We start from the raw sequence: 10,427 nt of genomic DNA, 5'->3' as shown, positions 1-10,427 counted from the left end.
GATTTGGGTCGTTACACAGAGATTTAGTATTTCCTGCAGCTATGGTTTCTCTCAACATAGAAATTTCATCAAATCCATTTAAAGAATAAGGAGTGATCATATAATCCAATGTATCTACTCTCATACATGTGTTATCATCAATTGGATATTTCAAAGCTTCAAATACATTAAATATTACCTTTTCCTCTTGAACTCTAAGCATTAACTCTCCTTTTTGCACATCAATGAGAGCTCGTCCAGTTGTAAGGAAAGGTCTATCCAAGATTAATGGTATGTTTGCATCTACCTCCATGTCCAATATGACAAAATCTGCAGGAAAAATAAATTTGTCAACCTTAACCAACAAATCCTCTACTACTCCATATGGATAAGTATATGATCAATCAGCTAATTGCAATGTAATGTTGGTTGGTTTCACTTCCTCTATCCCCAATTTCTTCATAATGGCTAATGGCATCAAATTAATGCTTGCCCCCAAATCACACAATGCTTTTCCCACAGTACAATTTCCTATTTCACAAGGTATGCTAAAGGATCCTGGGTCTTTTAATTTTTGAGGAAGTTTTCTTCTAAGAATAGCATTGCACTCCTCTGTCAAGGGTACCCTCTTATCATGTTCTAACTTCCTTTTCTTGGAGTGTAGTTCCTTCATGAATTTAGCATAAGATGGCTTTTGCTCCAAAGCTTTAGCAAATGGAATGTTAATTTGCAGCTTTTTGAACACATTTAGAAACCTCTCAAACTGCTCCTCTTGCTTAGGATTTTGCACTCTTTGAGGATAAGGCAGTCTCTTATATTTTTCTGGATTAATTGGCTTGTAAGTGTCCTCAAATAATTGCTTCTTTGTCTTTCTTTCAGGACTTTTATGAACTTCTTCATTCTTTTCTGAATGTTCTCTCTTTAGTAGCCTGAAGTTTCCTTGCTGCAATTCTTCTTTTAAATTTCTTTCGTCTGCTGCATTTTCTACTTGCTTTTCTGCTGCAACATTATTCAGTTTCTTTTCAGTTGGTTTTGGACTGGCTACAACAACTCCACTTCTTGTAACTATAGCTTGACATTGTTCCTTTGGATTCACCACTGTGTTGCTTGGAAATCTTCCTTCATCTCTGCTTGTTAATTGTTCAGCCAACTGTCCAATTTGAGTTTCTAACTTCTTCATAGAAGCTTCTTGATTCTTGATGCTGGATTGAGTGACTTTCATGAATTGTAACATTGTTTCCTCAATCTCGTTCATTCTTTCACTCATTGGTCTAGCTGAATGTTGACTCCTTTGAGGTTGAGTAGAAGAATTTCCTTGAAAGTACTGCTTTTGTTGTTGGTGATTTCCTGCATTTGAAAATGGAAGAGATGTATTAGTGCTTTTCATTGCAGAATTCTGAGGATTCCAATTATAAAATTGTTCATTCCTATTATTAGAATATTGAAATCCAGGAGGAAATGATTGTTGAGGATAAGATTGTTGCTGTCTTTGATAATTTCCCATATAATTGACATGCTCTTGTGGTTCAGGGGTAGGTACATCACATGCACCATTAGCATGATTCCCTCCACAAAAATCGCATGTCAACTGACTTGTTACCACATTTCCAGTCTGCAAATTATTAATCTGCTGAGTCAAAGCTGCTATTTGATCAAAAAATAATTGGTTCTGCAGCTGCTTCTGTGCAAGAAAAGTTTCTATCATCTTTGCTTCATATTCATTGCCTCTTCTTGTATTCCTCAAGTTGGAATTCTGATACATGGATGAAGCCATCATCTCAATGATTCTTTGGGCTTCTTCCAAGGATTTCATGCTCAAAGATCCTCCTGCAGCTGCATCAATCATAGTTCTAGTTACTACATTCATTCCATTATAAAAAGTTTTCAGCTGCATCCATTCTGGAATACAATGATATGGACATCTTCTCTGCAACTCTTTATATCTTTCCCATGCTTCATAAAGTGATTCTCCTTCCTACTGCACAAACGATGTTATTTCTCCTCTCAGCTTAGCAGCTTTTGAGGGAGGAAAATATTTTGTTAGAAATTTATTCACAAGTTCAGTCCATGTGGTGATACTTCCCTGAGGCTGTGCTTGTAACTAACATTTGGCTTTGTCTCTTAAAGAAAATGGAAATAGCCTCAGTCTTATAGCATCTTCACTTACTCCATTCATCCTTATAGTATCACACAACTGCAGAAAATTAGAAATATGCAGATTAGGATCATTAGAAATTCCACCAGAAAATTGATCCTGCTGCCCAGCATGAATGGAATCCTGCCTCAGAGCAAGCTGCTTCATCTGCTCCCTCATCCTCATTGAAGTATCCCTCCTGTAATCAGTTGGTAGAGATAGTCCTGGGTCAGCATTCTTTCTGAGTTTGAAGAAGTCCTTCACCATTGCAGTAGTAATAGGAGGAGCTGCTCTAATCTTCTGCAGGTAGTCCCCAAAATCTACCCCAGCATCTTGGCACAGCATGGTGATGATGGATGGGAAACCAATGGAATCTTTGCTTCTACTCAAGATGTCCATAATGGCATTACTGATTACCTGACCCACATGGATGGGCATTCCTGTCAGAATGGCATAAATAAGCTCTACTCGCTTCACTACTAAGGTAGAGGAGTGGAGGACCGGCATGAAAGAACTGAGGATGAAGACACTCCAGATTTTTGTTGCAGGGATGAGGTGCTTAGTGGTCAAGTTCTTGGGTTACATCTTGTAGTCAAACTCCCAATTCTCACCTTCTTTGCAGACAGTTTCAAGGATAGGCTTGTAGTCCTTATTCTCTTGGATGCTGAAGGTTGTAAAGTCCAGTTGGCCAGCTGACTTATGCACAACTGGGATATTCAGAACTCTTTGGATGTTGGAGGGGGTGAAGTTGATTGATGAATCCACATTTTACTAAATTTTTATACATCATTTATTACTTTTTATAGAAAAGAATAGACTTAGATAGCGTAAATAAGATGAATATTCCAATTAGGCTAAATAATATAGGCTTTTTAGTTTTTGGTTAATTTACATTGATTTAGATAGTTTATTTTTCATGTTTTGATCATTTGAATAATGTGGCAGGGATTCCCAAGCTTATTTTGAAGAATCATTGAATTTTGAGGAATTTGAGGTGAAAGTAACTACTTTCAATACTAATAGTGACAACTACAGCAAGCCATTTCCAGCAAAGGGACCAAAGTGATCACTTTCAAAGCTTAAAGTGACAACTACAGCAACCCAGGATCAACCAAACCTGCGCGTGGTTACTATGAATATTCATAGTAATCACTCCAGAGCATGCAAAAATTGAAGGTGCTGCGCGTAACTACTATGAATATTCATAGTAATCACTCCAGAGAGGAAAAACTCAACTGATGCTGCGCGTGGTTACTATGAAAGAATGAGAGTAATTACTTTGGGCGGCGCCAGCTTTAGTATAAATAGATTTTTACCAAATTAGGGTAGGGAGTTCTTACACTTTTTGAACCTTTTCTCTTCTTTACTCAATTTAGGATATTTTCCAGAGCTTAGGGCAACCTTGGGTGACAGCCAAGGGTCCAACCTAGGGTTTGGTTTCTCATTTCTCTTGCTTTTACATTAATGTTAATAAGTTTTCTGCATTTCCCAATTGCATTTTTGACCCCCATTTCCATGGAGGGCTAAGTTTGTGTAATCCTTAGTGAATTCACATGGGTTCTTGAGTTCCTTGAATTTAATGATAATATAATTCCTTTCTTTCATGAATTACTTCTTCCTTGTCTCTTGAATTGAATTAATGGTGAATGAGGGGGGTATTGCTCAATTAACCCTAATTTCGTTTTAAGGAGATTCTAAACTAAGGGTTGCTTAATCCTAGGTTTAATTCTAAGGTTGCGTAATTTTGGGATGAGAGATTAGAGCCTAACAAATTGCGTAATTTCGTTGGGACCATAAGGTTGATTTTTGCTTGTTAAATTAACCTAATTCATGGAAGAGAGGATGAATGTTAAATCTTGAGTGGAATGAGGATAGAATCTATGTGGATGAACTAAGGATTGCTGTTTTCTATTGTTTGAATTAATTAAACTCATTTGCTCATTGCACTTTATTTTGATTTGAAACCACAAAACCCCCCATTTTAATTGCTTGTTTAATTTACGCCTTCAACATGTTTAATGAAGATTAATAACCAATGTTCATGGGAGACAATCTAGGGTTACCCTAGTACTACATTAATTTGTTTAAATTTTGATGAGGATTTACAACAAATCTTTTAAACACCTCGAAATAGACCATCATCAAATTGGCGCCGTTGCCGAGGACATTGATGTTGATTTTTCATAAATATGTTATTTGCTCTGTTTTCATTTTCGTTTTCTGCATTGTGAATACTTTAGTATAGTTGTAGTTTCATAGGTAAGTAGAGATATCTTGCATTTAGGTAGAACCAATTGCTGTTTTCTGCATATTGCTTGAATTCTGATTTCTGTATTTTAGTTTACCACACTGTATTTTCGTTTGTTGCAATTACCCTGTTTCTGCTGCATAATTCTGCAGAATTTTGCAGAATTTGTGTTTGTGTGTTGCCTATTTTCATTCCCTAGTTTGCAATTTCTTTCTGTTTTTGCTGTTTGGTGTTAATACTTTATTTTACTGCACTTAGAAGTTAGTTTTTCTGCATAATTGTCATCTGAATTTTTCTGCATTTTTACTGCTTCATTAGTTTACTTCTTTTCAAATTTCCATAGACAATTCCTAATGAATGACCAGATCAAATCCGGGAGATTTATATCCTCCAAATATTGAAATTGATAGGACATTCCATAGAAATCTTAGGAACCTTAGTAGACAAAATTCTGCACATATTGAGGAACCATCTTCACCATTTTCTCCATCTTCTATATATTCTTCTCTGCATTCTTTAAATTCTGAACCTTTAGAAATGGCAGAAAATGACTTGACACTTAAGGAGCTTGCCGCACCGGACATGACCTACCAGACTTTATGTATCCAATACCCGGATGTGGATGCCCCTTTTGTTCTTAAAACTGGCCTAATCCATCTTTTGCCTAAATTTCATGGTCTTGCAGGTGAAGATCCGCATAAACACCTCAAAGAATTTCATATTGTTTGCTCTACAATGAGACCACAAGGTGTTCCGGAGGAGCATGTCAAATTGAAGGCATTTCCATTCTCTCTTATGGATTTGGCTAAAGACTGGTTGTATTATCTTCCATTTGGCTCTATTACAAGTTAGGACACCCTCAAGAGATTGTTCCTGGAAAAATTTTTCCCTGCTTCAAGGGCTGCCTCAATAAGAAAGGAAATATGTGGTATTAGGCAGCTGGAGAGGGAAAGTTTGTATGAATATTGGGAGCGTTTCAAGAGACTTTGTGCTAGCTGCCCCCATCATCAGATAAGTGACCAGCTCCTAATCCAATACTTCTATGAAGGCTTACACCAAATGGATAGGAGCATGATCGATGCAGCTAGTGGGGGAGCCCTAGTTGACAAGACTCCCGCAGCCGCTAGAAACCTCATTGAGAATATGGCAGCTAACTCTCAACAGTTTGCTACAAGGAAAAATTCCATTATGTCCAGAAGTGTCAATGAAATTCAAACTTCAGATTCACACAAGCTGGAGCATAAACTAGATGAGTTGGCTACGATGGTAAAACAATTGGCATCCATCCAAAAAAATTCTGCTGCATATACACCTCCACCTCCATCCATTCCAGCAATGCTTTGTGGGATCTGTTCATCTACGGATCACTTCACTGATAGTTGCCCCACATTGCAGGAAACTGAATCTTCGAAAGGTAATCCTCAAGCTTATGCTGCTAATATTTATGCTAATAAGTTTCCTTTTCAGCAGCCGCAACAACAACAAAGCTGGGATTTATCTTCCAATAGATATAATCCCGGTTGGAGGAACCATCCTAACTTAAGGTGGGGAGGAAATGCACAGCATCAAGGCTCTAGCCAACCAACTAACAACCATTTCCAACTGCATCAAGCTGGACAAATCAAGCCATATTCAGCCCAGCAACATCACCATCCATCATCTTCATCTCAACAGCACCATCAAGCATCTTCTTCAATAGCCGCTACACCTCAAAAGAATGAGTCATCTTTGGAAGACCTTGTGAAGCAACTCACCATGAGTAATCTCAATTTCCAACAACAGAGTCAAGCCTTCCAGCAACAGACTCAAGCAAGTATTAAGACCTTGGAGAATCACATGGGTCAACTTGCTTCATCCCTTAATCAACTTCAATCTCAAGGCTCAGGCAATCTCCCTGCACAAACTGTCACAAACCCAAAGAATGTGAGTTCCATTACCTTGAGATCTGGTAAGGTGATGCAAGAGCCAGAAATGCCTACTGAAAAGGATCCCGGTTGCACTTTAGCTGCAGAAGGTGAAGGAGGAGAAGTTGGAAGCCAAGAGCAGCCTGCACCTATGCCCACACCATGTCAACCAAAAGTGGTAGACAAGGAGGAGAGGTCTATTCCTATTCCCTTCCCTCAAAGAATGGTTCAGCCCAGCAAGAAGCAAGAAGAGGTTGATAAAGAAATTCTGGATACTTTCAGAAAAGTTGAAGTCAATATCCCCTTGTTAGATGCTATCAAGCAAATCCCAAAGTACGCCAAATTCCTTAAGGACTTGTGCACTCATAGAAGGCGTCTAAAGGGTAATGAAAGAGTGAACATGGGGAGAAATGTATCAGCTCTTTTTGAGAGGCAAAAAACTTCTATGCTGAGAAATGCAAAGATCCAGGGATGTTTACTATTCCCTGCATTATAGGAAACAATAGGATAGATAATGCCATGCTTGATTTAAGTGCATCTATTAATGTTATGCCTTTACCTATCTTCACATCTTTGTCTCTTGGACCATTACAGCCCACGGGTGTCATCATCCAATTAGCAAATAGGAGCACTACTAATCCAGCCGGCCTTGTGGAGGATGTTCTAGTGAGAGTGAATGACTTGATCTTTCCTGCTGACTTCTACATCTTGGACATGCAAGAAGAAGAGCTAATAAAAGGAGCTGCACCAATCATCTTGGGGAGGCCATTCTTGAAGACGGCCAGGACCAAAATTGATGTGCATGCTGGAACTCTCACTATGGAGTTTGGAGAGAGTGTGGTTCACTTCAACATACTAGATGCTATGAAGCACTCAGCTGAGGAGCATTCAGTTTTTCACATTGATGTTCTTGATAGCTTGATAGATGATAATTTTGCTGAATTTTTAGGAGACTCTTTCGTTGATTTTTCTGATTGTATAGATACCATAGATACTAAAATTTGTGAATATTGTACTAAGTCATCTTTGTGTGATATTTGTATTGCTGATTTTCTGGATTTAGATTCTGCAACTTCTGATATTAATGACATTGAAAAATCAAAAGGGTTAGAATGTGGTTCATTGAGTACAGCAAGTATAATTGAATCTAACCCTTGTGGTTTAAATGTTGCAGAAATCATTTCAAATGAAAGTGCTAAAGCTCTGCCTTTAGTTGAGCAGCCTCCCACCTTGGAGCTTAAACCCTTGCCTGAGCATTTAAAATACGCTTATTTGGAAACAGGTGAGAAACTCCCTGTGATCATTTCCACTGAGCTTGATGAGGACCAAGAGGAGCAGTTGCTTGATGTGATTCGGAAGCATAGAAAGGCTATTGGTTGGACCTTGGCTGACATCCCTGGAATCAGCCCTTCCTTGTGCATGCACCGGATTTTGCTGGAAGAAGGATCCAAGCCAGTAAGACAGCCCCAGAGGAGGGTAAATCCGATCATATTGGAGGTGGTGAAGAAGGAGATCACCAAACTACTCCAGGCAGGCATCATCTACCCGATATCAGATAGCATATGGGTGAGCCTAGTGCAAGTGGTGCCCAAAAAGTCAGGGATTACAGTTGTGAAGACTAAGAAGGATGAGCTCCTGTCCACAAGAGTGCAGAACAGCTGGAGAGTCTGCATTGATTATCGGAGGCTCAACCAGGCGACCAGGAAAGACCACTTTCCTCTACCTTTCATAGATCAGATGCTGGAGCGCCTGGCAGGTAAATCTCACTACTGTTTCCTAGATGAATTCTCAGGATATTTTCAAATATGCATAGCTCCTGAGGATCAGGAGAAGACCACTTTTACATGCCCATTTGGTACATTTGCATATAGGAGAATGCCATTCGGGCTTTGCAATGCTCCCGGTACATTTCAAAGATGCATGTTGAGCATATTTTCTGATTTGGTTGAGCATTGTATTGAAGTATTCATGGATGACTTCACTGTATATGGGTCATCATTTTCTGCATGTTAGGAAACTTGGATAGAGTTTTACAAAGATGTATAGAGACTAACCTTGTTCTGAACTTTGAGAAATGTCATTTTATGGTTAGGCAGGGGGTAGTCTTAGGTCATATAATATCTGAGAAGGGAATTAAGGTAGATCCTGCTAAGCTTAATGTCATTTCACAGCTTTCTTACCCCTCTTGTGTGCGAGAGGTGCGTGCATTTCTTGGCCATGCAGGTTTCTACAGGCGCTTTATCAAGGATTTTTCCAAGATAGCCCTTCCTCTCTCCAAGTTACTGCAGAAAGATATTGATTTCGAGTTTGGAGCCAAGTGCAAAGAGGCGTTTGATTGCCTAAAGACAGCCTTGACCACAACCCCCATCATTCAGCCACCAAACTGGACACTTCCATTTGAGCTCATATGTGACGCATCCAACTTTGCTGTGGGTGCTGTCTTAGCACAGCGGTTTGGTAAGGATCCACATGTCATTTATTATGCATCTAGGACTTTGGATCCTGCACAGTGTAACTATACCACAACTGAAAAGGAACTATTGGCCATAGTATTTGCTTTGGATAAATTTAGATCATACTTGCTAGGGTCAAAAGTTGTGGTGTTTACTGATCATTCTGCTCTTAAGTTCCTTTTGAAAAAGACAGATTCAAAGCCAAGGCTAATAAGGTGGATGCTTCTACTTCAAGAATTTGATGTAGAGATAAAGGATAGAAGTGGAGCACAAAATTTGGTGGCGGATCATTTGAGCAGGATAGAGGGAGTCCCTAAACTCACTCCTCTAAAAGATGATTTCCCTGATGAGCAATTATTAGAGTTGTATACTTCAAAGTTGCCTTGGTTTGCTGATATTGTAAATTTTTTAGTTGCAGGAGTTTTTCCAGCAGATGCACCAAGGAGTAAAAGGGAAAAGATCAAGAATGATGCCAAGCATTACCTCTGGGATGATCCCTATTTGTGGAAGTTCTGTAGTGATCAAGTGATTAGGAGATGCATTCCTGAGGAAGAAACTGCATCAATTTTGCATTTCTGTCATGCATCCACTGTAGGAGGCCATCTTGGGCCCCAAAGGACTACAAGGAAAGTACTGGATGCGGGTTTTTATTGGCCTACAATCTTCAAGGACTCTTGGCAAGTGTGTTCTACATGTGAGAAATGCCAAAGAACTGGAGGGGTAATCACCTTGAAGCATGAAATGCCTCAACAATCCATTTTATACTGTGATGTATTCGATGTTTGGGGTATAGACTTCATGGGTCCTTTTCCTCCTTCCTTTGGTTTCTTATATATTTTGCTTGCTGTAGACTATGTCTCTAAATGGGTAGAGGCTAAGCCTACAAGAACTAATGATTCAAGAGTGGTTGCAGATTTTGTGCGTACTCATTTGTTTTGTAGGTTTGGAGTACCTCAAGCTTTGATTAGTGACCAGGGTACCCACTTCTGCAATAGAACCATTGAGACTCTACTGAGAAAGTATGGAGTATTGCACAAAGTATCTACACCTTATCACCCCCAAACCAATGGGCAGGCTGAGCTCTCCAATAGAGAAATTAAAAAGATTTTAGAAAGGATTGTTCAGCCAAATAGGAAGGACTGGAGCAAGCGTCTTGATGACGCTCTTTGGGCTCATAGAGCAACATACAAGGCTCCTTTGGGAATGTCACCATACAGAATTGTCTATGGAAAAGCCTGCCACCTTCCAGTAGAAGTAGAACATCGTGCTTATTGGGCAGTGCGAGCCTGTAACATGGACATAGACAAAGCTGGAGAACAAAGGAAATTGCACTTGCAAGAATTAGAAGAACTTCGCCTTGAATCATATGAAAACTCTAGAATTTATAAGGAGAAGACGAAGGCCTTTCATGATGGAAAAATAGCAAGAAAGGAGTTTTTCTTAGGTCAAAAAGTTTTGTTGTTCAATTCCCGTTTGAAGCTCATGCCTGGAAAACTCAGATCTAGGTGGATCGGACCTTTCATTATGACTTCCATTTCTCCCTATGGAGCGGTGGAGGTAAAAAGTGAATCTACAAACAAGGTTTTTAAAGTGAATGGACATCGCCTAAAGCCTTTCCATGAGAGTCCTACAATTGAGACCAATGTGGAGGAAGTTTTCCTAGATCAACCTCCAGCTGATCTTGATTCTTTAATTATTTTGGAGTGAAA

General features: G+C 39.3%; 2 non-coding genes across 2 annotated transcripts; one reads left to right on the top strand and one right to left on the bottom strand.

The window, feature by feature from the left end:
• Positions 1 to 1,883: 1,883 nt before the first annotated feature.
• Positions 1,884 to 1,990, top strand: LOC113870519. Its single transcript, XR_003505542.1, has one exon. It is a non-coding gene; the product is annotated as a small nucleolar RNA R71 (small nucleolar RNA).
• A 3,279-nt stretch (positions 1,991 to 5,269) lies between these two features.
• LOC113870521 lies at positions 5,270 to 5,374 on the bottom strand. Its single transcript, XR_003505544.1, has one exon. It is a non-coding gene; the product is annotated as a small nucleolar RNA R71 (small nucleolar RNA).
• Between the last annotated feature and the right edge of the window lie 5,053 nt (positions 5,375 to 10,427).

This window comes from Abrus precatorius, unplaced genomic scaffold (assembly GCF_003935025.1).
Source record: "Abrus precatorius isolate BTA unplaced genomic scaffold, Abrus_2018 Scaffold6, whole genome shotgun sequence".
Lineage (NCBI taxonomy): Eukaryota > Viridiplantae > Streptophyta > Magnoliopsida > Fabales > Fabaceae > Abrus > Abrus precatorius.
The sequence above is the reverse complement of the archived record's forward strand: the minus strand, read 5'-3'. Positions and strand labels throughout refer to the sequence as shown.